Raw genomic sequence first — 25,296 nt, forward strand, 5'->3', positions numbered from 1 at the left:
GCCACTACATTTTTATTTCTTTTAATTTACATTTTTATTCCTCTAAGACAAATTTATATGTGTGATCTCCCTCCCTTTGTCTGACCTTTGGGCTGGTTTGTGACAATATGCTTTGCAGTCAATGACTGCCTGATGTCTAGAACCAGACACCACCAAATGCTGTCTTTCCTCTTTTGAGATGCTCTGCTAGGATTTTAGTGTGGACACCATTATTTGTGGGTCCCTCCAGTTTTGTCTTCAGTTACTGAAACGCATGCTCTGCTGGGTTGAAATCAGATGACTGACTTGGCCTGAACAGCAACCATAATGTTGCAATGACAAAGAATTTCCCATTTCTTTGCCCAGAGAAACTGCTGGGTTGATTTTGCAGTTTGTTTAGGATCATTATCCATTTGCACTGTGAAGCAGTATTTATCTGAATCTCAGCAGAAAGTATAGCCCTGTAAACTTCAGAATACATTCTGCTGTTCCTATCAGCAGTCACATCATCAGTGCTAGTGATCTAGTTAAATGCCTACGCCATAACACTGCCTGCACCCTGTTTGACAGATGATGTGGTATGGATTTGATCACGAGAGGTTCTCTTCCTTTCTCTTCCCATCATTATGGTATAGATTAATCTCAACTTTATCTGTCCAAAGAATATTTTTTTCAGAAAAACAACCGGGCCTTCTTGATCCTCAGTGTAGTCAGTGGTTTGCATGTTGGTGTAAACACTTAATCTTTTCCATTCTTGAAGGTCTCTCTTGATTGTAGTTTCACAATATCTCCTTGAGAGTGTTCTTGACTACACTTGACTTCTTGACTAGAAAGTATGAACACTTTTTAAACCAGTGAAATAACTCTGCAGTCATCCACTGCAGTTGTCTTCTGTGGGCTCCCAGGAATTTTGCTGTTTGTGAGCTAACTGGTGGATTGCTTCTTTTTTATGAATGCACCTGTGATGGCTGCACTTACAGCCAAACAGTGGTAATATCACCATGTTAGTGTAGAGGCTTATAAGTAACCTTGCATTCACATTTCTTTCTTTAAATATAAGAATTTATTTACAGGACAATAAATAACTGGTTTTGGTTTAGAATTATTCACATATCCACATAACACTGCATTCTAAAATAAGTGTAAGGCAAATGCCATTAATTAATTGTGCAGCTTAAAATGTTATAATGCGATGTGATGTGCTGGTTGTGGTTTGCTTACTTTAGATGATCCTGTTCATTGACTTCTAATTCACCAAAACAAAATCATTTCAGTATTCAAACCATAATGAAAGAAAAACATACAGGATCGTTCTACATGTTTTTAAAAAAACAACAAAAAAAACAAAAACAGAGCTGACTGAATTTTAAACATATTTTTAGATGAAAGAAGGGCTGAAGATGCTGGCTTGCTAATCTTAAAAGTAAATTTAAAAAAATAGGAAGAATTTAAAATAAAAGAAATCTGGATTCCTCTGAGTCCACTAAACTATTAAGCACCAGTGGACTGGAGAATCTATACCTGATTTTAATGAGCATCCACAACTAGGACAGCTAAAGCTACTGAGACTGCATTAGTGCCCGTTAAGTTAACTGCGGGGATATGCGACACTCACAGAGAAAATGTGAGAATGCTCAGATGTTGTTTTTTTTTCCCCCATCAGAGAGTGGTGCAGTCTTGCATCATGCATGTGCTGCACTCTGGGTTCCTTTTGCCTATGATGATATCATCTTCTTTTATTCTTTCTCACGTTGTACTTCATAAGACATGGGATATAGTGAAGATGACTGGATTTCTCATTTATTTAATGCTTTACTGAAATACCCTCATGCAGTCTCTTGTAAAAGATATTAGAGGTCTAAGAAAACTTAAATAATCTCATCTAATGTAACACATCTGAGAATTTCATCAGTGTTTCTTCATTCTAGTCAAAAATACTGCAGTGCATTCTGCCTCCGTCATTTACATTATGTAGAACAGTTGCTTTATAATTCTTGTGTCCTTTCTCTGCATTGCACACACCTTATAGGCAACCTGAGGCTGTTTTAGCTATCAACTGATGCAGTTCTCCACATTTTTCTTGAGGCAGAGGTATGTGCAGATTGTAGCAGTTAGGCTTTTGATTAATGCAGTGTTGCCTTAATAATAATAATCACTTGGTCACTTATGTTCTTGTTTTAGTATTTTATTTCAGGTAGTTTTAAAAAAATGATTTGCCTAATGTTAGTTGCATTAATAATACTAATAATAATGCTAATAATAATAACAATAATATTAATAATAATAATATGTAAAATGGGTTTCAAGTTAGTTAAAAGGTATATTAACTTTAGAAAAATAAAAATGCTTATTTTATTTTATTTTATTTTATTTGATAGAGAAGCAGACTGTCTCTCAGACTTTCACACAAACCCTAACAAAAACAAACGCTTCGCTCCAGCCGGCTACTGTGATTGGTCCGTAGACACCCCCGAGTTCTCGCCCTATCTCGCGATGCCAAGGATTCTTCCCAGTGAGAAGCAGACGCTGAACTGTATTCAGTCGCTGTTGTGGCTGGGAGGCAGCAGAGTCAGGCAGTATCTTTGGTTGACCGTGATCCAGCCAAAGGTAAAGCAGGAGTCTTTTAAACTGACCGACAAAGCGAAAAGAAGCTACTGACGTGTCTGGCCAAACTCCGACTTTGCACGACACCTTTCATCCTCCAGGTAAGGTTGCTACCTTTATTGTCCTGTTGGCTCCCGCTGTCCAGACACTCATATACAGGGCTAGCTGATATTTTCACAGTTGAGTTTTACACCAGCAAAGCAACATTTAACCCCCCCCCCCCCCCCCCCCCACCAGTCTTCGCGTCCTCTTCTGTCACATTTTAAGTTATCCTCGTAAAGCACTTTGTCGATAAGTCATGAAGAAAGCCTCCAGCTGGTCGGCGTGTGTTAACGGAACCAGAGTGTGTGTGTGGGGGGGGGGCAAGCAGCAACTTCAAAGCTCACTGTCGACTCTGTCTCTGGAATGGATATCCCTGTTAGCTTGTATGCTAACGATACATCTGCTTAGTATAAAGTGACTTGGCTTGCTCACTAGCTAGCTGGCTAATTCGCTTGCCAACTCAACACAGTTCTGGGTTACTGTCCTGTCGATGAGGCGGTGGTGAGGTGGCGAGGCGAGGGAGCCATGGCAAGCTTTTTGTGAATGAAACTGACAAACTTAACTTGTTCACCGGTTAGCTAACCTGCAGGCATTGATACTTAAAGCGACAGTTCTGCTCTTGGTTTATAGTACCTTGAATAATTTTAAACCCACAAGTCTTTGCAACAGAATAGCGACTTTTAATGCTAGTACCTCTTAAGGTTCAAAGGAAGGTATCTTTTTGTGCACAAACTTATCTACAGAGATGATTTTACTCCACACATACCTCTAGCTGTGAGTTTGTTGTACACTAAAGATAAAAAACCAGCTATGTGTAAAAAGCCTTTTGAGGAGTAGAGAATAATCAGAGATTGAACTTAAGCAGCCTGAGCTCTCTGCTGTGGTAACTACACAGCTGTTAACTGTGTGCCTTTGTTATGGATCTTCTTTAAATGGCATGGGGTGATTTTTAGGGAACTGATATGTTCATGTTGTTGGTTTTTCTACATACTCTTACAAATGTGTTTACTCCAGGCAAGAAAAATTACGAGCCAGATAAAGCTGTCGGAGGAAAGGAAAAAGGTCTGCAGATTATTTGGCCACAGTTTTAAAATGTAACTCTTAAAACATTTCTATATGGGCATTATTTTCATCTGTGCTGATTTTGAGATCATTGTCACCAAATTTATAGGTTTGGCCAGGCTCTACAGGCTCTACAAAGTACACATTCATTGTAAAACCAAACACACTAACATAAAATAAGCTGTAATATAGCAGTGACCGTGTTATATGTAAGACCCTGGGTGTGCCTGTTTTTCTCCTTGACGTGCTAGTCATGTATCCCGGAATGATGAAGGGGATGGAAGGAGAATCTCTTATATTTTGTTTTTGTATTTTAAATGTTTTTTGTGATTGCCCAGAGGAACGGTTATTCCTGTAATAAATGTCTGGTTGTTCAGGAAAATTTTTAAATAAGTAAATTTTAAGATGCATTTATTTATTAAATGGTGGTTGCATTGTTGCTTAGCATTAAGACTTAGTCTGTTGTGTTTGCATGATATGGTCAAGAAAGGCACATATGCCTGTTGAACTGAGCATGGAATCTGGCATATGCACCAGCTGCCTCTTTAAATGGTGTGCAGACTCTGCCTACATGGTGTACTGCATGTGTTTATGCAAGTGCGTGCCAGTATTCAGGATCTCCTACTAAAAATCTCTGCCCACTTTGGGTGTGTCTCTTCCTTTCTGTTTGATATGATGCCGAGAAAGAGCCAGCCAATACCAGTCTACTCCACTTTGAACAGTTTTCTGCACTCTAAGTGTTAGAATAGGGACTGATGTTTAGTAGACTCAAAAAAGGATGTTTCTGAGAAAATCGTAAGTGAAACAGCAGTTGTCATGTGTGTTTTGTTCATGCCGTACTGCTCTCTGCTCCCGGGTCACTGTGTAGAATTATGAACCAACACTCCAAATATGATCATGGTCAGTCCTGTGTTGACAAAGCAGTTTGAGCTACCTAGGCGTAGACTAAGTGTAAGATCTTTGAAATCATCATTTGGTATTTGGTGATGAGACAGCAGGACATTGTTTTTAAGTATTACAGAGAGAGCTGCAGCGGTTCAGACTGTGTAGGTTATTTATCCCTCCTTGAACTACTGCCGGGAGGTTCTTTTCAGTTGTCACTGGTTATGCCTCTCAAGGCCTACTGGATTAATTGATCACTTAATGCCTAGCATGTCACAGACCTTGACATGCGCTATTGCGTTGAAACAATCAGAATTATTCTCTTCACCTGTGAGATGTCATAATGTTTTAGCTCATGTGTGTTTGACACTGAATTCGTACTACCAGTTGTCACTTGTTAGCAGGGAGTACGACTTTGCAAGCAGTTTAAAGTGAATCCTGGCACAAATAATAGGAGCTGATGGCACATCCATTAAGAATGAATATTAAGGAGACCTACTGTCTTCAGAAATTAATAAAAATGCATATTGATTTGTACATTTTTTTTGTAATTGTTGGAGGAGGGGTAGATAGCTATTTAAAACTCTGTTATTACTGGTCACTTGTGGTTATTCCTCTGAAAGTGAAGGTAACTCTCTAGTATACTCTGCACCCTGTTGTATATTCTCCGTTGTACACAGCAATACTATCATTCCTAAACTAAATCCTGCCAGTATATTTATGGCTCTAGCTTTAGTCTTATTGATCTAGCATGCAGTCATACTGCATATCGATTCATTTGTGTGAAAATGAGGATTTTTCTCTAAAGGAAATTAAAATCCACTTATCTAAATGTTAACCAGACTTATGGCATACAACCTGATTTACATTTAGATCGATGGCCCCTATACTGTGTTTATTCCCATGAGTGTTGTTTGTTTGTTTGAGGTTGTGAACACATCAGAGGACATTTGTGTGGCACGATTTTTCTTTTTTTACACGATAGATTTGCAACTAGGGCTGCGCGATATGACCATAATCTCATATCCCGACATAAGACATTTCTCATCCCGATAACGAGATATATCACAATTCTGGGCAACTAGACTTGTGTGAAGTGTTTTCAGCTGGGTGTTGTGTACCTGGAGTTGATTTTTTTCTTATATTTTAGATAGAAGTTGTAATGGCTGTCATTTTCTTTGAGAGTGCTTATTACACGGCGTGCTGGAGGGAAAAGCTTGTTCTAACGTTTGAGTGTAAGGTTTATTTTGAGCACCTGGTGGCTCTTTTTTGCTTCTCATCCATAAACTCTGTCCATACTCTTTCACGTGATTGTTGTGTTTGTGGTAGAACAGGTTGGGGACCGGTTTGCGGCATAGTTTGCATAGCACAGTTTTCTGGTCCGTGTCAGAGTTTTCATAACCAAACCTTGTCCATGCTACAGAGGTAGCTGCTCGTTTGGGAGAAAGGTCCTCGATTTGACTGGTCCTTCTGTTTGGAGCTACCTGGTTCTGCCTCATCATCACTGGCCATACTTTTATACTCTGTTGCTGCATCCACGTGGTGACCATCCAAATGATGAAAAAATATTGCAGTAAACGGTGTATTCTGCAACACTACGAAACAAACAATAGATGTTTTAATTTTGTCATCCGATATATTTTGTCATATCGCACAGCCGTATTTGCAGCTCATGTTCAGTGATGAATGCCCTTACCCATTTTATATGGGTTAAAAATCTTTGAATTTCATACTTTGTTGAAATGTCTACATAGAGGACTTATCTTCTTTTTTTCAGTCAGTAAATGTAAAGTGTGGACGCCACATAAAAATGAGATGCTGGAAATCCATTTAAAAGCATTTGCAGAAGCAGGAAATTCATCATAGTAAAAATTTATCCTTTATGTTGTTGTTGATTTGAGTGCACTTTCAGTTCTGTCAATGAAAATGTTGACATGACACAGATGCAGTGGAAGCCCCTGAAAATGCAAAGTTATAGTTCAAACCTAAACTGAAATACGTTGTGCAGTTATCCAGAAACTTTATCACCTTATTGTGGCAGCTATTCTGTCATCTTTGCCAATTGACATTCATCCCCTTCCCCTTCTAAAGCTTGGGGGCTACGTGGTTCCACTTGGTGCTCTGATTTTACATACAGTAAAGCAGTATTAGTGTTGGTACATTTTCAACAGAAATTAAAGCTTGCTTATTCCGAATTATAGATGTTTTCTACAAAGGCAGTTTTTCCACATGAATTCCGGATAGTGTCAAGAGATTATTCTCAGACACAATCTCATGAATGGAAATTGAGCATTTGGATTACAGTGGTTCTTTGGTGGGGCATCGAGGATGTACAACACATGAATCCCACTGATTCACTGTGAAGTTTTTGGATAGTTGCCTGCACTATTAGGCTCCGTTACACACACTCTGCAATCAGAAGCTGGCAGGGTTAAAAGTGTGTTTAGTGTCCAGTCTGACTGATTCAGACATTTTGGTTCTTATGTACACCTCTGGGTGATATCTGGAAAACTTCAGGGCTGCTGCATATGCATGAAAACTCATTTAGTGACTAAAGCTGCTTAAACGTTAACGGTGCCTCAGTCTGTGCCAGCCAGCTGGTGGGAGTAAGCAAACAAACAAATGTGAAATGGTGCCAATTAATAGAAAAGAAGTAGTTTGTATATTGTTGTTTAAAAGCCAGCGAGGGTGTATAGAAATGTGCCTACATGGTTAAAGAAATAAAACCATATTCCGTGGAGCGTGAATTCATACTATTTTTGAGCTGTGGCAGATTGCAGTAACGCTGGCAGAAACTGCCAATGTGCTGATTACAGTCAGCCAATCAGAACAGAGAGCTGATTTAAAAAAAAATCCTATAGAAGACAGGAGATGGTGTATATACTAATATTTGTGCAAATATGTGATCACTGTGAATGAAATTTACAATGTAATTATTTAACCCTTTATGACCTACCATAGAACCAAGTCCGCCAGAGCTTACTTTATATTTTTACATGCTGTGGAGCCATTTTTGGGAGCATTTCAAGGTGCTATACATCAATACAACCATTATAGCCCAAATTTTAATAATATGTATGCATTAAGTCCATAGTAACTACATAAATTGCAAAAAGTGCAATAAACTACAAAAGAAAACTACGTTTTTTTTGTTAACATATATTTCTACTTAGAGAAATTTAAGAGGTTTATCTCTCAAAACTTTAAATACAAAAAAGTTGCAAAAAATAGTTTACAACAACAGGAAATTTATTTTGAGTGTCTTCATGGTTTTATTTTTGAGATACACCAATTTTTATATACTGCAGAAAAATCGAAAAACAATCCTATAATGCAAATTTGCAGAGAAAACAGCACGTGCATCAAAATAAACTATTTAAAGCAGTGCAATTTGAGTTCTAAGCATCCTAGAAACTATTCAGAAAAGTATAGAGTCAAACAGGACTTATAAAAACACCAGTAAAGGCTTATAAGGCCTACAAGTAAAAAATTTTATTTTCCGCGAAAATGACGTCACTTCCGGTTTTGTGGAGGTAATGGCGGACATGCGATAGTTCGCACTGACGTCTATTTCAATGTAGGAAGTGTTCCGAACAACTGATCGGATCGGCAAAGCCCGTTTCTGGAATATGTTTTTGTTCCTGCAAGCGCTTTTTATGCAATTTTTGCAAAGCTTTATGTGGAAGAAAACCGTGACCTAGGACAAGCTGATGGCATAAGATGTAAGTACAACTCATCTGGTTTCATATGCAAAAAAATTATTGCGCTAGCTTATGTGGTTCTGGTTCTACCGGGATTTAAATATAGTTACGCAAAACAGAGCGTGCCTGCTCCAACCGGCTTTAAAGGGTTAAAATCCATGAAGCACTTTCAAAATAATCCTTTAGTCGCTTGTGTTGATCAGACAGCTTTACCTGGCTGACTTAGATGCATTATTGCTTTTTCTTGATGTGACGCAAAATGCACCTTCTCATAAGTCACTCCTCCAGCATGATTGTGTTTTATCCACTTTTCCACTAAAATATTCAGATATGCATGCACCCTCTGATCTCTTAGCATGTTTGCATTTTCTCCAGTTTCTGGTGTCCTCTGACAGAGCCTACTCACCCAGCCCACAGAACACCAGAGCTGTTGTTCATATGCTAATCTACTGCACTTGCAACAAATTCTTTCTGAACTCTTTGTTGAACCCACATTCCACCATTTAGTCCCTTGTCTCCAGTAAATATTAAACACAGTGTCCCGTCTAGGGCTATCTGCTGAATTCGGTACCCTGCAATTTTATGTCATTGTGCTTTGATTTATTGTTGACGTCTGTCCTTCCACAGCCATTTCGATCTCTTCTCTGATGAGTGCCCTTAATCAGCACATTTTACCACACTGCCTGGAACTGTCAAGTGTCCTTGTGGCTGAAGTAGAAAAGTGCAGAAAGCTGTTAAATGATAACAATGTTTTACACTGAACTCTACTCATTTGTCATTCTTTTTTTTTTTGTGGTAGGGGTTTCACAGAGAGGGAGTAAAGTGGAAACCAGATATCTATGATGCTTATTATGCTTAAAATTGAGACCAATCTGAGACTACTTGTGTTCGATCTATCTGCTGTTTGTATTTTGCTGTTGCATGTAAATAAATAAAATTCCACATTATTTTACTAGTTCAAGTCCAGGCATGTCTATCTCTACGAAAGACAACAGCAGCTAAGATCTAAAGGCTGGGTAGTATCTCCCAGAACTTGTTATTAGGACATGTGGTCCAGCCTCATTGAAAATCAAGTGTTTATAGTTGTGAGTCATACAGAAGGGGGAGGGTTGTGGAGATTAGATATTGTTCAAAAACAGCCGTGATGGTGGGCATTTCCAGGCAGTTGCTCTAGAGAAACATGCGTGTGATATGTGCCGGTGTGGTGAGTGAGGAAAGAGGGCTGGATTCAAAGGTCCAAGCAGCTTTTTCTTCATCTCCACTCCAAAATTTCTAGTTTCTGTCAAATTTCTTTCTTTATTTTAACAGAGCGCTGATTTTTATTTATTTTTTTAACACAAAGCATAATTTATTAGTCTTTGCACACAATATCAAGTTAAAACTAAAACTGGGGGTTATCTTTCAATTTACACACAGTAAAAAACTTGAGCTGTCACTTGAGAAGGCATCATGGTGGAAACAAAAGAAATCAGTTTAGACTTGAGAAAAAACAATTGTTGATGCTCACGAAGCAGGAGATAGATATACAAAGTTATCACATCATTTCAAAATGTCAAGAACTGGAGAGATAGAAGTATCCTCAAGAAATTCAAATTAAGCCACACAGTACAGAACAAGCCTGGCTGAGGTATGAAAGGAATGATTTCAAATACTCTGGAGAGAAAACTAATGAGAGATGTGTCTAAAGAGACCAGAACAACTGCCAAGACGTGAGTGAAAGACTTCGGCAAACAGGAGTTGTAGTCTCAAAGAAGACGGTTACAAAAAATCCTACAAAGGAATGTACTGTGAGGTTGCATACCAAGAAAAACTCTACTTCTGCAAGAAGAGACACCTTCAACCCTGAATGAAGTATACTGAGGGCAACCTGGAGAAAGATTATGCATACTGGAAGCTCATCCTTTGGTCAGATGAGATGCTACTAGAGCTGTTTTCCCAAAGAAAGGCTGCTTATGTTTGAAGGGGAAAAAAGGGAGCGGTGCACTATCCAAAGAACATCGGCCCCAAAGTAAAACATGGTGGAGGGAGTATTATGATATGGAGGTGCTTCAGTGCATCTGGAACTGGGAATCTCGTCAAGGTGAAAGGAATAAATCAATAAAGAAGGATATGTGAGATTTTGAAAGAGAACCACAAATAGTAACAAAACTGGGTCTGTGTTGTTACTTTGTCTTCCAACACGACATAAACCCCAAACATGTGTCAGCCCTGGTCAAGAACTACGTCAAGAAGACCAAAGGAAATGTTATTGACTAGACTGTCAAAACCCTTATTTGAATCCCATTAAAAATCTTTGAGGTGAACTATAGACTAAGGTCCATGCCAGACCATCGAATCCGGAGGAGCTAGAGATTTGAATGGGCAGCAAATGCTCATGAGACGTGTGTAGGACTTGTTAAAAACTACAATAGATGACTGCAGGCTGTTATCCAGCAACAAGGATACGCGAATGACTGTTAGCATTAGCTTATGAGTTTGACTCTGGTAGTTTTTGGTTTTTGTGAAATTTTGTTTCTCTGCGCAAAATAGTGTAAGCAAAATAAAACTTAAGATGTTAGGAAAACTCTGTTAAAATTCCTTGCTCTGCTTAACAGCAATAATTCAGTTCTCTGTAGCATGTGTGGTGTTAAGGTGATATTTTTCCATCAAATATGCAGCTCACGCAGACCACACATCCATGTAATATTTAGGTGTTTAACTGTATAACAGTCATTAACCTGACTATTTAGAGCTGGTTGTGTGGCATTTCTTCAGAAATCTCTGCTGTCTGAGCAACATTTGATTTCAGACTTCCACACAAGTCCTCCCTACAGCATGGCAAGGCATTGTAATTTTTTGTTCTTTTGGCTTGATTATAGCAACAGTCAGTGTGATGAGTCACTCTTACACGTTTCTCATGGTTTCTGTCAGAAACACAAGTGATGGGGAAAGCCAGCGCAGATGGGGAAATATTTGCCACATGTATAAAAGACTTCTTATGCTTATGGCAACTATCATTGTTAGCATAGCCTCTAGTGAAGTGCAGCCACACTTTGAACATTTAATTCTCTATAATTGCCAGTAAAATCAGTGTTTGTGCAGTGCTTTTTTTTCTTTTTTTTTTTTTTTCTTTTGCAAATTAAAAACTGAGTTGGTGAGATAACTTGTCTCCAGAACAGTCCTGTCTTTTAAGCCTAGCAACTTAAAAAATTTAAGTATTTATAGCATGCTTCTGTGGTGTTTATTGACCATTCAAAGCACTTCACATCTCAAGCCATATTCACCCATTCACATAGCACTTTATTCTGTGCATACAGGTTCTACCCACACACCACTGGATATATCTACAGCAGTTGCTGGGGCTCGAACCGCTGACCTTCCTGATTAGTGTATGACCCCCTTTAAATACTGAGCCACAGCCACCCACTAACATATGAGCCTTGTGTAGTTGTGATCTACATGTCTATCTGTTAAGGTAACTGCATGGAGTTTTGACTCAGACTATAGTTGTTTCAAAAAACATAAATTGCTGAAAAAGTCATGGAAATTTGCATTTAAGTAGTATAAGTGATTATATATTTATATATTTTTATACTAGTCATAACTTTTTGTGGAGATTAATTGTTTGTCTTGACATTAAGTAGTCTTGTGTGTCAGACTTCAATGTGAGTTGTAGCCCGAGATGTGGACCATGGAAATGCAGATTTAAAAATGTCTGGCTTCATGGGTATGGATTGATTCCAGGATAGACAATTGGTAAATTGTGGAAGTAAAAAGGTTTGACATATCAAATATGGCCAGCTAGCCATGATCAAGAAGCCTTTCCCATATTGCAGCTCTGCACAGACAGACTCTCGTCTTCATCACTAGCCGTGTTTTCTTGCCATCTGCCATCAGGTGCTATGTCCAGAAACAGAAATAATTAGCTACCTTTAGTGACTTTGGTCACTAAAGGTAGCTAATTACCGGTAGTATAGGTTAGGTTAGGCCTGCACAGTTAATCACATTTTAATCTTGGTCATGGTTTTGGTTTCCCAGTTAAATGAACATGATCATGTGATACTAAAAATGCAGGCTCCACCAGTCGAACACAAGGCAAAAGGAAATCAAGTGGTCCCACCTGACTGCGTGTCTGCATATCCATACCTAGCTGTTACTTGCATCATGCATCTTTAAGTTCCACAGACTTCTCTGGAAGAGTAACACTACAATAAAAGACACATTTATGGAACAAAATTCATTTTTGGCACAGCACAAGGTGAACAGATCGTTTCATGACGTTCGATCTGTTGTTTGGAAATGCATTAGACGTAGCACAAGGTATGTTAATCAGGAGTAAATCGTATGCAAAGAGTGCTGTAGAGCTGTGTCCTCGCTGCAAAGAAGCATAAATAACTCATCATCCACAAAAAAAACCACATTTCAAACTGTAATATAATTAATTCATGAAGTCCAAGAAAAACAATAGAATGATTGCTAAGATGAATTGTCCCAACATTTCATATCCACATTGAGCTCACGCAAAGATGCACTGAAATCACCAAAACAGACACATTTCATTTGGCCAAAGATGTGTTTTCACTTAACTTAAAGAGCTTCAGGAAGACTGTCAGCGTACTAAACAAAAGGGGGTCGTCATCTTGTACTGTTTCTGTTCCAGAGTGGAAATACCTGTGCCGTATGTAAAACAACGCACAGGAAACGGAGAGGGGTGTCATGGCTGTTGAGTACTTTGCTGCCAGTGTTATTCAGATCCTTCATTCATGCACAATAAATGGAGGAAATGAAGAATTTGCATTTTGCTTTTAGGAGATGCGCTTGGGTCAAGATTATTTTATAAAGATGAAATTACAGGAATGTAACATAGTGTAAAGGGGAAAGTGGTGCCCTGTTGATTTAAATTTGTTTTTCTTTTTAATTATATTTTATTTTGATGCAGAGATTTGTACAAATGTGAAAGCAGAGTTCTGTGTGAGTGCAATAAAAATATATATTTTTTAATTTAAAATCAGTTAATCACAATTGTGACAGATTATCATGATCTCTGTATTGATCAAAATTATAATAATTTTAGCCATAATCAGTTTAATCAGCTTACTATGATGATTGTGATCTAAACTTGTATGGCATTAATGGAGGAAAAAAGTCATGCTCAGTGGAGCTGCAATACCAGGATTCACCAAGATAGCAGGATTAAATAAAGAGCTCGATTTTAATCTAAGGAGCTAGAAATATAAATGTGTATCATGAATGTGGACCATGATTTCTACCCTGAAAAGGGAGAAGAGGGTCGTTTTATTTGCTGACATTTACAGATACTTCAGAATGTGTTGTCAGGAAATCTTGCATGCTATGACATAGTTAAAGAATAGTCATGAAACTGTGCTGTTAAAGTGTGTAAGAACTGTGTAGTAAGCTCACCATCATTACCTTCATAGAAAAGGCTTTAAAGCTGAGGTTTATATGCAGTCAGAATAATGGCAAGGAGCACATGTCTAAAAGGGTCTTTCCTGCTGCTCTAGCTACTATCTCCCGCTGGGATTTTTGTCTCCAATGCAAGCAAAGCTGGGTTTTCCCACAGTGTTTAATAATGGGCTAACACAAAAAGGTCTTCTCTGTGCTGGATGCATGGTTGATGCTTCCAAAACTCTAATCCCTAACGTGTAAAATCTACCCTCGTCACTGGGATCCAATCCTCTGATAAGCGGCTGACTGATGATTGCACGCTGGAAGGTGGAGGATCATTTGTCTCTTTTGTGCAGTTCATGTTTGGGTATTCAGCGCAATAAAGTTGAAAGAAAGCCCCCCTGATTATATGATTGTATGTAATAATCTCCAATTTTCAGATCAGCACAGTCAGATTAAGCAATCAGTCACAAATTCTTGCAGTGATCAGGCCAAGAGACTCGGCAGGCTGCACAGTGGACCCCTACCTGTCATAGTTTACTGTTGCGGAAGTGCCAGGGACTGATCTCCACCTGACAGCACTGAGATTCATCCTTTTACTGCTTTGCCATAGTTACACTTGAGCAGTGAAGCCACTTGGTGCTCTCTGTCCCTCTGGATCAGTGCTCTGAGATGAGTTTGTTGAACCTTGTTAGAAAAGGCAAGCCATTTGGGCGTGCAAGTTTTTTGGTGTAACGCCTTGTTGCAAATTCTGTAAATTATGTTAAACTGTTTTGTTTTTAATTGCTTGCACCTTTACAATGACAGTTTCTGTGAGTCTTCAGCATTCATGTTTATGTTTTTGTAGCCTTTGCTCTTTGTTCGTTTTAACAGTGGGTTGAGGGGGTTGGGTTGGCCCAGTCTCTCTGTGGGACACCGCTGTTGCTTTGCCCTGTGACCTCCACAGTACACCCAACCATAGCCTGCTTCAAAGGCAACACGCAGACAGCTTATATTTGCATTCTTTGGAGCCGTAACCCTCCCTTGGGCACTTTCTGCTCTATCCCTCCGTCCCACCAAGTACCACCCTGCAGAGCTAAAGAAAGTGGGCCTGAAAAAGAGACACAGTCTGGTCATCTTCTGCACTTTACTTTTGAACTGTCTAACATTAATTTAGCATTATAGATGCAGATCGGATTAAAAGATGGTGGGTTCAATCAGGCTTTCCAAGGAATTGTAACACTCTACAGGGAGCGAGTTGCTCTGGTTGGCTGGCTCATGATCCTGTGTGGTGTGCTTGTGCCTTCGCCTTCTGTCCCATCTTTTATCAATACTCAAACCAAACAACCCACTGCCCACCACTTTTTTTTTTTTTTTTATAGTCATGAGTTAATCACACATTTAAACTAGCAATGTAGCATTGTTCTTGTCTCTTGCCTTACTCCAAGTGCCTTTCCAGTGGCACTGCATAGCAATGCCATTGTGTTGTGTCTCAGCTTGTGTTTTGAGCAGTAAAAGTTAACAATGTCTTTTGTTTTATACTAACAGTCCAAATGCTTCTCACTTCACTTTTACTCACTACAGCCATTCACTTGTTCAAATAATTGTAATGAAACCGAGGTTAAAAAAAACCAAACAGAGAAAAAATAACTTGGCACGAGCTGCACAAACAGCATGTTTGTCGAGGCTGCCCTGGGCTGGTGGTATTTGTGCCAGGGCAGTGTGTGTGTGCTTTTCAAAATCCCCTTTCTTTATAACTTTGTGTTAATTGTGCACTCAGTCATACAGAGTTTGAATGGCCCATTCTTTTACCTTATTTTGTTATAAAAGAAATGCACAAGCTTGAGGAAAATGGCTTGAATAATAATTGGCAACACGTAAAGCAGTGATTCACTTGGCTCTTGCTCAAGAAGCATCTGCAGGAAGTGTTGTTTGTGTTAGTATTTGATTGATATTGAGAGTTGAACATACTTGACTTGTTTAAGGTCTGCTATTTATGCGCAGAAAACTGATAAACTGCAACAAGTTTGAGACATTTTTCAAGCAAAAATGCCAAATGTTTCCTAGTAGTAAACTAAATATATTAGCATTTTATTTTTTAATAATGAAAGTGGTTAAGTAGTTTAATATTCTCGAGTAATTTATTCTTCTTTTTTAAAGGATTTTTATGGACAGAGTGAATGACCTCACAGTCAAGTTCTTGCGCTGTCTCTTGTAGTAACAAGCAAAAGTCTGTGTAGCATTACACTGGCTCTTATCAAAGCAGGTGCAAGAATAATTTAAGGCTACAATTGTATTTGTGAGAAATTCTTTTCCATCCAGCTCGATAATTGAAGGGCTCAGTGCATGAAGCTTGAGTAGTGAAATTTCCCTGGGCTACCATTTTGCATTCACTCTCATAAGAGCTATCCACTCTAACTACCCAATGTGGATAAAGAATGTCTTAGTTAATTGTTTTAATAGCCATCTTTACAACTTGACACCCTCCAATATTGCAAAACTGGGAGACTCAAAAGCTGTCTCATCTTCCCCGAGCAAAATTAGCCTTCCGTGACCTTCCTTCGCTATGCCCCTGTGACGTTCACGCTTGATTAGGCCTGCAAATGAAGTTTTCCTTCTTTTAGGGCAGGAAGCGCGACCTTGGGCCGAGAGACCTGTTAAGTCTTTATTGGATTGGCTGGACATACTAAGCTCAGAAGACGTCTCAGAAGAATTTAGTTGGACCTGCTTCATCAGCGCTTGTTTCATATTTTCATGGCTCTTTTGGAGCCTCATGTCTGAACACATGGTAGCAGGTAGCAGCCAAATACTTCAGATCAAGACTCAGTACTTAAGATCATAAGACCCCCAATTAGTCAAATTCCAAACTACTGATCTACCAGTTTTGCTGTGTTTTTAAATGTGAGCAGTCACTGAAGATATTTTTGATATGAGAACTAAAGTAGTTAAATGAAATGCCATTAATGTTTTTTATTTGAAATGCCAGTCACAAATTCTTCACTTAAAAAAAAAAACGAAACATGTATTCCAGCTTTCTGCAATTATATGCATGTACTAGAGATGGACCAATCCGATATTACGTATCGGTATCGGTCCGATACTGACGTATATTACTGGATCGGATATTGGCGAGAAATAAAAATTGTAATCTGATCCATTAAATATCAAAAAAGCACCTCACAAAACTTGCGACATGGCGTAAATCGGTTCATAACCGTAGCACGTCGGAGCAGTGTGGTCACGTGATAGAGCGGCTGTGTGTATTTGTAGCCTCGCTACCAAACTAGCATTTCATCTCTGAGGAAGTGATCCCAGAGAGAAGTAAAGCAAGTGTGTAAGTTCATCTCTGAATGTTTGTAAAGCATTCCAGCGTTAAGCTTAACAACCGATATATGGAGCGACTGCCTCTTCTCTCCCTCTCCAGCTGCTACTTCAATCGTGAAACTGATCAATGATCAGCTGATCGGCTTTTCTGTCGCCAGTCCGTCTCTCTTGTTCGTTCATCGCCCACTTCGCGCCAGAAAGAGGAAACCAGCGGCTGAACAACAGCAGCACGTTTAACCTTGATAAGCTGTTGTTAGAATTTATTTAATATTACTTTCTACACCAGGATCTTTTTCTACGTAGCTGACGCTGGTAACTGTGCAGGGGCGGATCTAGCAAAGTTTAACCAGGGGGGCCAATAGGGCATTAACAGGGAAAAGGGGGGCACAAAGACATACACTTCTTTCTTATTCTCATTTAAAATGTCTAGCTTTTAATAAATAATTATCTGAATCTTACACCCAAAGTTTTAATCTTATGTAAAATATATAGAAGTCCATTACTGTATATAGTAACTGTTAAGTCTAATATACCCTAGTAAGCTATACTACTTTTTCCTTTGGGAAGATACCATCTGTGCAGTCTGCAATTCTGTTGAAGAAAGATGTTGAATCTATTTAATTATTCTTGAAAAAGAATTTATTTCTGTGCATTTTTTTTTCCACACTGCATCAAATTAAAGTTGATTATGTCGATTAAGCATCATGAGGTGGGGGGTGGTTCCCTATTTTTTTTTTTTTTTTTTTTTTTTTGCTTGGAGTTTACAACCCTATTAGTTAGGTTGCTTAATATTTCTGCTAAGTACTCTTTAAAATACCAGAATAGGGAGGATAAAGTAGGTTTAAGTTTATTAGATTGATCAGTATTGCTGAACTATGAAATATTTTGGGTGCAGTGTATTTTTACATACAGGTATAACAGAATAGCTTTAGTGTTGTTGTTTATTTAAACTTGAGTATGAACTTATACAAAATGCAGCAAGATATTAAAAAACAGTTTTATTGATTACAAAACACACTATATCGGATTCATATCGGTATCGGCAGATATCCAAATTTATGGTATCGGTATCGGACATAAAAAAGTGGTATCGTGCCATCTCTAGTATGTACGCTGACAAGTGAATTTCGGAAAGCGCTGGAATAACATGTGGCAGCATGTCCAGGAACTGTGATAGAGCCAGATGCTTTGTACACTGGTGCACAGACCAAAGCTTTAGGCTTCCTAATTTACTTTCTGTTGCTATCTTCCCACATACAAATGAGCAGGACATTTTTCTTCTAATTTCAGCAGCCTCTGCACTAATGAGCTTCTGCTCAAACTGGCAGGCCAAAAAGGATTTAAGCTTGGGCTAACTAGTCATGTACAGGCAGTTTTTTTTTTTTCTCTTTTTTTTTTTTTTTTCTCTCTTCCCCCAAATATTACCACAAAATTAGGAAGGCATTTAACACACAACGGGGCAGCACAATAGCTGAGTGCGGAGCACTGTTGCCTCACAGCGAGAAGTTTTAAATATGTTGGCCTTTCTGCATAGTTTGTTTTTACTCCCCAGGAGTGGGACCCTTCTGGGGCCTCTCGTTTGCTGCAGTTCACCTTACCTTCTTGTGGCAACAGAGTCCCAGATGAACACTGCAAATCAGTGCTGGCTAGTGCACGTTAGAGGGAGGCTTACTGCATCTCTAGAGCTACACATGAAGAAGTGCAGCTGCATAAATAGGCTTGGCTTTACCATTACAGTACAGACATGTCTCCTCTCCTGCTTCTCTGGTGCCTCTATCTACTTTATATCTGTCCCCATGCCTGACTAGCATATTTGCTATTCAGCTCAGCTCTGACAGCCCTGTTAGCAGTGACGGATGTGATGGAGCCTGGCTCTTTCAACGTCATATCTTCAAGTGACTGTATATATCTAATCTATAAGGGACACTGATAGTAGTACCCAGGGAACAGCCTTGTTTGTGTGTGATGGTGTAATTAATTGATGCTGCATGTATGGATGATCATAAATAGACAGTTTGTTGACTAAGGGTTGTTTAATGGACTTTTTTGTGTAGTTTTTTTTGTTGTTATTATTTTTTTTGCGTCATTATCTGCAACCTTGTCTCTCTTTACTTTGCGTACATATACAAGAACCATTCAGAAAAGCAGCTGTAGAGCGCTTTTAGAAGTCAAAAACTCCCCTGATTACCTCTTTACAAGTTCACCTGCAGTTTTGCAACACTGTAAGATTTTTGAACACTTACTAGTCATTATTTTTCTTCAGGGGGTAAGAACTAAGATTTGTGGTATTGCATTAATGTTCATTTTGCTTTCATTCAGTGCTAAAGGGTTAGTGGATAATAATGGCAGTAATTACAAATGGAACAGCTTTCTGCTTCTACCATGGTAAAATTCCTTGTTTATGCTGGATGGTTAGTATCGCCTTTTGACATTTTAATTATCATCAAAACCATGTTTGATTAACATGCTTTTATATAACTCTGCAGACACAAAGTCAACAGCTTTCTCTCCCAGATGTAACTGCACAAGCAGTGTGGGTTTATTTTAAGGTTATAAAATATGGTGGAGATTTTTGGAGCCTTCTGAGACAAAGAAGTGCAAAGTTTGGTTGTTTTTCTAGATTGTGTTGAGGAGGACTTCTGTTGTATATGGAGGAGGGAATGGTTTGATTGTGTGCATACATCTAAGGGGATGAAATGGTATGCAACAGCGCTATAAATAACCACATTCATATGTAGTGACAGCTGCTCTGGAATTGTCAAAGAGCCTCGCCAATGTCCTACAATTAGTACATTTGGTTTTTCCTTTTATGTAAACCTGACTGTTCTAAGATGCCCCCACACACATTCAGACAGTTACCCTGACTGAGTTGGAAAAAGCAAAAACAAGCATACACACGCTTTGATCATTTCAATGAATCTCAATCTAACTTGCACATATACCAGTTTGGCTCATGTCTCGCATTCGCAGTTAAATTAAAAGTAATGTCATCATACATGTCATGTGTTTATACGTAACTTGTCTTGGTGTTAAAATACACAGTGAGAGAAGGAGACATTGTGGAGACACTGCAGATACTCTGCTTCCAGTAGACATTTGGACCATGACAGAAGTGTTATAGCCACACACATGGACATTCTGGGTTACAAACTGAGTTACAACATGAAAGACTTCTGAGCAGTGTCAACAGAACTGGCATGGCCTTGCTGTGCAATCTGTAAAGCTCGAACACTACGTTCCGTAATCCCCATAATTAAAAACCAACAGAATTACTATCTCCCTTATTCAATTTAAATATTTCTGGACCACTATAGGCACATATATCATGTGCGAATGAACTAAAAGAGATTTAAATTGCCTGAAAGCGGCAGAAGAAAATTGAGCAGAAATATCCACGAGCAATTGCATTCAAGGCAGAGAAAGCAGAAGATTGGCAGGACACTGCAGCCTTGACAGGGGTAATAATTTGCTTGGTAAGGCCAGTTAAAGGTAAACCTGCAGGATACGGTAAAGTCAAGGTCAGCTCGAAAGAGACATTTTTTAAAAATCACCTCAGGGCTTTTACTTTGCCTCTGAACAGCTTTTTTCTTCATTGCCACACATGTTCAACCTCGTTGCTGGATGGCTTGCAGTCTCTTGGCATTTCTGTCAAATTCTTTAGCTGTGTGAGCCAATGTGCTTTACATATTAAATCTCACCGACTTGACCGTCTTAACTCTCTCTTCGGTTCTCAAACAACTTTGTTCCCTTAAAATTTAAAAGTGAGATTTTGCATATATTCCTGAAAGAAAGCCCTTTTTATTGGCAACAACCTATTTTTACTGTGACTGAAGGAAAGGCATATTGCAGGAGACGTGTTATTATGCTTAATCTAATCTCCTCCCAAAGCGATGGCAATTCTCTCAATGCAAAAGGGTGCTGTTATTAAATCAACATATTTGTCTTAGAGCGCACCAAGAAGCATGCTGTGCACATTCGTGTCTTTAAAGATTTTCAGAAAGATGTAACTGTTTCTGTAATTATTCAGGCATCTAGTAATCATTTCATTATTTTAATTATTTTTAAACAAACTGTGCTACCAGGCCTTAGATTTATGAATTATTTCACTGTGCTCTGCATTTGTATATTCCTTAAAGTGAGACTATATTACTTGAGTGTGTCTGATGACCTGAAACATTTGGTGTCCCATTTCCCCAATTTTAGTTTCTATTTCTGTCTCTCGCTTTCTCGTCTTTTCAGTCAGAAATCTTGACATTTTAAGGGCAAGACGCTCTGATTGAGGAATAATGATATATGCATATTCAGAACAGAGAGGGGGGAAGAATAACCTCTGCCTCCCTCCTCCCCGAGAGGCTCTTTGTTCTCCTGTCTTTATTTTTTCATCCTGCCATATCTTCTGGAGATTGAGCGATATATACCATCAAAGCCTTTTTGAAACTTCCCACTCTCTCCCAAAATCCTTTTTGATTTCCGACAGCACGAGCTGCTTAATATTCCAAACTAGTCGGTGGCCTTTTCAGAGAACTAACAAGGTTCTGAAGATGCAAGTCTTGTCTTCATGTGAAAGGCAGCTGGGGCACAGCCCTCCTCTTTTACAGAGCTCACACCGAGGTGTCTGTGCTGCGAACAAGTTCAGAGCTGTTCGTCAGATGTACAGAGCCCAGAAGGGAATGTTCTCATGTGATTTGTCTTTATACCACATCTCAGAAATCTACAAAGAGTCTGTAAAATGACCTGAAGACTGTGAGTAAGAGCTTTGCCATCCTACAACTACAGCCTGCATGCTAACTATGGCTGTTCGCTGTGGCATTGTAGGTGCATCTGTCTGTCATCTCTCCCTCTATTTAGACCTGAATTATTTAATAACTGGAAGGTGTTGTTAGCTGCAATCTTGCTCATTTTTTTCCCAAATCAAGATAAATCTGAATATGTCGATTCTAAGTGAGCAGCACTATCTGCAGTGACCTCTCGTGGACACCATAACAGTTCAGTTGTGCTAGATACTGAGATAATGAAGACTTGAGTTGTCTTAATTGCTGCTGCTTAACGTTGTTTGTGTATGTTTATTCTCTCATTCCCTAACATATCGCTGGTATCTAATGGTCCGCTCTTACTGTAAGCAGTGTTTGCCTGCTAGCATGAAAAACGGGGTTCACTACAGTCCTGACAGGCAGCCAGGGTATTTGCTGTGCTTCTAAAAACTTCCCAACTCTTATTTACTTTCATCTTGGCTTCCTAATGCAAGCTTGCTTTTTGCTGCCTCCCACTCTGAGACTTATCCTCTCATCCTGTTTTCTTCAGTTTAGAGTTGGAACGCAAATCAGGAGTGGCTCTCACAGAGTTTTCAAAGTATCTGTTTTGTATGGCTTGCGCAGTGACTCCACCTGCCTCCCCAGAGCCTGCAAGTTCTTGTTGCCTCAACCTTTAACTGTGTCACTCTGACACTGACATTCCCACGACTGAATGCAAAAAGCATCTCAGAGTGTAGGTGTATTTAAAGGGTAAGTACTTCATGACGCTCCAAGGGAAATCTAGAAGTATGGAGTTTTTTTAGGGGGGGGATTCACAAATGGAAAATTGTTTCTGCATGAGAAAAGGGAGAGAGCAAACAGTGGAGAACAGCTGCACCCAATCTGGGAATAAGCTGGTGCAACAAAGCTGCATTTCTTTACAAGCACAAAAAAGGGAGTGACACAGCCCATAAATATATGCAAAGCAGCACTAAATAACACCACATTTTACTATCTATATCCCTAAACACTTGTGACAACCACAACGCATCTCTCAGCATGTGACGAAGGCCTTCTGAAACCCTCTTTGTTTGCTAAATCCAGTATGAAAATTACCCTAATGTTTTGAGAGTTGGGAGAGGTTGGCATGGGACTGGTGCTTTGGGAGAATGCAGCTAACACGGTGGCTAGCATGGGCCTCCAGGATTGTATAGAAAAGCCCTAAAAGTAACGATTTTTGTCTTTTTTTTTGTTGAGGTTTGCTCTATGCAGATTTAGTTATTCATTCATTTATTTATTCATTTTTCAATTTTCACAGCAGCTACAAGTAAAATCATTCTCTTCTGTTATAGCAGACCATATAAGGATGTACACAGTCCTATTTTTCTCAGTTATCTTTTCAAGGAGTGTTTTGTATATAACAGGTTATTGTGTAAATTTGCCTGAAAAGAGAAGCTTTTGACTCCGGTCCAACCAGAGATGAAATCATCTGCAGTATTGCAGAGTGGTTCAGACTATTATTTATTTTTGGGATATAGATTCGTCTCCCAAGCAATTCATTTAGATTATACTATGCAGACTATTTTTATCCAGTGACCTTGGAACCAGCTCATACTGATTTTATTTATTTATTTTTTTTAACTGTGCGTCAGAATACTTCAGACTTGTGTGTGTTTGTGTGTATGTGTGGGCAGAATGGAGTAGATTATTTGTATGATAAGCAATCGCGTTTAATCAGTTCGCTCTCCAGCTCTGCAAGCAGAAATCTCAGCTAATTGAGCGCTTCACTTTGCAGACGCAGAATTCTTGGAAATTGCTCTGGGCATCAGATGGTCAATGATAGCTGGCTTCATGGTGGCATCCGTGGTGCGATCATTCAATGTTTGGCCAGCCATTGACTCCCCAAAGAAAATGAATGTATTTATGAATGCCCAACAGATGGGTCTCCATCTCTCTCTCTTTCTTTTTTTTCTTTTTCACCCTCACAAGTCATGATAGATGGCTGCATGTGTGGTGGCGCCAGCAAATGAGTAGCGACTTGAGTAATTAATGGCCCAATATCATTCTCAGTCAAACTATCATAAAAGAAATATCCTCAGGATAATGTTCAAAATGTATTCACAGGAGACAGCCATAAAGTTGATGTCCGTGATTCATATGCAAGGTGTCAGCCCCTTGCTTAGGAGAGGTCGATTGAATGGGTCAGTATGTAAAGGCTGTTAAAACGGTGTCAGCACAGAGCAAAGCTGGGACATGCTAAACCGCCTTAAAGAGGAGTTGGAGTGCTGCTCAGCTTCCTCTGCTCTTGATTACACATCCTTAAGAGATTATATATATTTTTAGAACTCATACTGATTGAGCGTTTAACTTCTTAGAATTTCAAATATTGGTGTTTCTTGAAAAATATCTGTCCCTCCTTCAGTCTGTTCTCTTACACAGTATAAACTCATTCATCAAGTCCTTCAAAGCCTGTTTTATAAGATCTGTGCATACACAGGATTTCCCCTAGGAAATCGGTCACTAGTGTTAGTATTCAATCACCCCCTGAGCCCAAACAGACAGATCTAGAGTATTTAATCTCTCAGTGTAGTAGTCACCTCACTCAGTTGTTAAATACATGACCTTTACTGTTGATGCAGTGCAACAGATCATTTTCCTTGAAGCTCAGTATCCTTCATATTATGTTTTAATTAATTTCATCTGATATACGTGGATTTTTTTTTCCTCCAGCCAAGCCTTTTTTGCCACAATCATAAACCATCTGAGAAGGACAGATAAGGTTTATACACTCTCAAAACACCACTAAAGGCACCTCTGAGCTCAAGTTTACACTGTGCTTTTGGTTCCATTTGATGCTTGAAACGTGTTTGTTTGTGGGTTTGTTTTATTTTTTATTTTTTAAGAAACTGGTTATCCACTTTGGACAGAAGGGTTGCGGAGAAGAGATGGGGAAACATAATGGCACCTTCACAGTCATCTTGAAGCATTTAGTACAAGCGCGTGTGTGCGGTTGTCCGTGTGGGTTACAGTGCATGTGCACTAGGCCAGCTACAAAGATGCTTATTCAAGCAAAGCAACACTTTATCCAGATGTTCAGAGAGAGGTGTGTAGAATGAAATGCTGGCATGGCTGTTGCAGGATTCGCTCTGGGAAAAATGAGCTGCTCCAGGCTGATGTTTACTCTCATTTCTTACCATCTGCCTGCAGCACACCTGCCTCTAAAAACATCAGTATCCTCATAAAATAGCCAGAGAATATTGATTAAGACTGATGACATTTCTGTCTCCTTTTCACTCAGGCTTGGTAGCAGTATGCTTTCTTTCAAATAAAAGGCCACAAACACGCATGTCCTGTCCTCCTTTAAAGAATCAAGAGTGTCATTGAAATACTTCATTAACGTATTTTCTTTTGTTTCTTAGCCAGGATACATCTTTTATGGCAACTTGTTATAGACCAGCTGTATGAATAGACAGAATTGTGGCAACACAGGTCATCAGCATACTCGACGATGAAAGCTAAAGAGGAAAAAAGCAAAAATATACTTGCTACTAGTTTGAGGGAGTGGTAGCCATCAGATAGTTTTGCTTAAAATGTTCCCGACTGAGTGA

At 39.1% G+C, this 25,296-nt stretch overlaps 1 protein-coding gene across 1 annotated transcript in view; it reads left to right on the forward strand.

The window, feature by feature from the left end:
• The first annotated feature begins 2,482 nt into the window (after positions 1-2,482).
• Positions 2,483-25,296, forward strand: part of glceb (glucuronic acid epimerase b) — a 74,751-nt gene continuing 51,937 nt past the window's right edge. The window contains exon 1 of the mRNA XM_026162849.1: positions 2,483-2,684. The gene's annotated coding sequence lies outside the window, so the exon portion shown is untranslated. The remainder of the gene's footprint in view (positions 2,685-25,296) is intronic.

Source organism: Astatotilapia calliptera, chromosome 1 (assembly GCF_900246225.1).
Source record: "Astatotilapia calliptera chromosome 1, fAstCal1.2, whole genome shotgun sequence".
Lineage (NCBI taxonomy): Eukaryota > Metazoa > Chordata > Actinopteri > Cichliformes > Cichlidae > Astatotilapia > Astatotilapia calliptera.